At 49.7% G+C, this 2,500-nt stretch overlaps 1 pseudogene; it reads left to right on the top strand.

The window, feature by feature from the left end:
- Positions 1 to 2,500, top strand: part of LOC143364376 (large subunit ribosomal RNA) — a 9,818-nt pseudogene that overhangs the window by 4,106 nt on the left and 3,212 nt on the right.

Below are 2,500 nucleotides of genomic sequence, written 5' to 3'. Positions count from 1 at the left end.
CGCCGAGAGCGGACGAAACGAAGAGGATCGGGTAAGAGGGCCTACAGGAGGTACCTCTTTGCCAAAACGCAGGACCTCTATAATAAAAACCCAGGCCTCCTGTCGAAATATATACGGAACGGCATAGATTACTGGATCCAAGGAGAGCTCCCCCTTAAAGATGAGGACATAAGGCTCATGTATGAACAACTTTGGAATACAAAGCCGAATATACAACTGCCTGACATGGGTGGTCCGGAGGAGAGCCTCCCCATTAGTGACCTCCTTACACCGATTGAAGATCGCGAGGTGAAGGATCGGATCGCTAGAACTAAAGCGGGCACTGCTCCTGGACTTGACGGGATAAAGAAATGTCAATTGCTCTCCGGTGGGACGGTTGTTTCCCTCAGGAAACTATATAATCTACTAATGGTTACCGGATTACAACCTTCCCCTTGGAAAAAGAACCGCACTGTGCTAATTCCTAAGGAAGGAAAAGATAGCAACAAGTGCGAAAATTATCGACCCCTCACTATTAGCTCACTTCTGTGTCGATTATATTGGGGGATAATCGACACGAAACTCAGGAGACTAATAAGGTGCACCCCGCGCCAAAAAGGCTTCACGTCTGAAATGGGGTGCTATAATAATGTGCACATCCTGTCAGAAATCCTTGCGCATAGCAAGGTAAAAGGAGGCCTGGTTGCAGTGCAGCTGGACGTAGCAAAGGCGTTCGACACGATACCCCATGATGTTCTGGGGCCTGCACTGCGTCGGAAAGGGGCGCCCGAGCACGTGGTACGGCTTGTCTGCCAAGCATACCAGGATGTGCACACCAATATCCAGTATGGCGGGACAACTATCCCAATCCGACTTCAAAGAGGGGTGAAACAGGGAGACCCATTGTCTCCTTTGTTGTTTAACCTGGCGCTAGAACCACTCCTCCTCATGCTGGAGAGTCAGCCAGGTTATAAAATTAGCGAGGATCAAAATATATCCTGCTTGGCCTTCGCTGACGACTTAATTCTAGTCGCTAGTAACGTACCACAGGCCAGGAACCTGTTGGAAAAGACAGAATCATACCTAGCCTCCCTGGGTATGAACATCTCGGCACCTAAGTGTGCAGCTTTTCAAGTAGTCCCAATAAAAGGATCATTTTATCTGAAGGACCCGGAGCTGTGCTTCCGAGATGGAGAGCGTGTCCCGTTTGCAAACGCGGAGACGCGAATAAGATATCTGGGGATATCCTTTACCCCATGGGCTGGGATGGACCTTGGTGACATCCGAAACGAGGTTAACAATGCCATTAGAAGGGTTAAACGGCTGGCGTTGAAACCCCGCCAGAAATTGAATTTACTCTCCACCTACCTGGTTCCCCATTATCTATACCGGCTGATAACGGGCGTGGCGCCGGTCACAACGTTGAGACTCCTTGACGGTGACCTTCGGGTGGCCGTTAAGGACATACTACATCTGCCCGCATGCACGACCAATGGGCTTATCTATGCAAATAAGCGCAATGGGGGGCTAGGGTTTCCGAAGCTGGAAATTATATGCATTAGCTCCAGCTTAAAGTCGGGGCTACGATTTCTGAATAACCCGGACCCTGCCATCCAAGCTCTCGCACGAGCAACAGGTCTAGAAAAGAAATTAAAAAGTCAGGCAAAGGCCTCGCGGATTAATTGGCCGATTGTGTCTGTGCAGCAGGTCGACAAATGGAAGGCAGACGCAAAAGAACGAGAGCTAGAACAATGGGGGAAGTGTAATGCTCAAGGGAAGGCAGTGCACAATTTTATGAACGACAGAATTGGGAATGCTTGGCTCTACAATCCAACCCTATTAAAGCCATCACGCTTTTTAACAGCGCTGCGGCTCCGAACAGACACCGCGGGGAATAGGGTTGCGATGAATCGGGCCACCCCCCAATTGGATACGAGCTGCCGGAAGTGCCGAGCAGCCCCAGAGACGCTTGCGCACATTTTAGGACAATGCACTATAACAAAGGCGGATCGTATCCGCCGTCATGACGAAATTGTTGAACTGGTCATGGCTGAAATTCCCAAAGTGAATAAGGAGGCAGTAGTGCTCAAGGAGCCAACAGTCGAACTAAACGGGGCGACTCTCAAACCGGATCTGGTGGTAAAGTACCAGAGTAGGGTCCTCGTGGTCGATGTGACAGTCCGCCATGAGGATGGGAGTTACCTCGAAAACGGCAGGCAGGAAAAGATTACTAAATATTCGCCACTACTGCCCACCCTTCAGAGTAAACTGGGTGCGTTTTCTGGCGAAGTGCTCCCTATTGTTGTAGGTACTCGAGGGGCGGTGCCGCCAAAAACAATCGAAGCGATGCAACGTCTAAGCATAAAAAGAAGGAAAACCCTTCTTACAATGTCATTGATAGCCCTCCGATCTTCGATTGAAATATACCATAAGTTCATAGATTATGATGCACCCAGGAGGACTCATCGGCTCCGTGAGCCGCCCTAGATGTGACACTTTTAATGGTAAACTAGGTAGCTGA

The sequence above is a fragment of the Halictus rubicundus genome, unplaced genomic scaffold (assembly GCF_050948215.1).
Source record: "Halictus rubicundus isolate RS-2024b unplaced genomic scaffold, iyHalRubi1_principal scaffold0504, whole genome shotgun sequence".
NCBI lineage: Eukaryota > Metazoa > Arthropoda > Insecta > Hymenoptera > Halictidae > Halictus > Halictus rubicundus.
The sequence above is the reverse complement of the archived record's forward strand: the minus strand, read 5'-3'. Positions and strand labels throughout refer to the sequence as shown.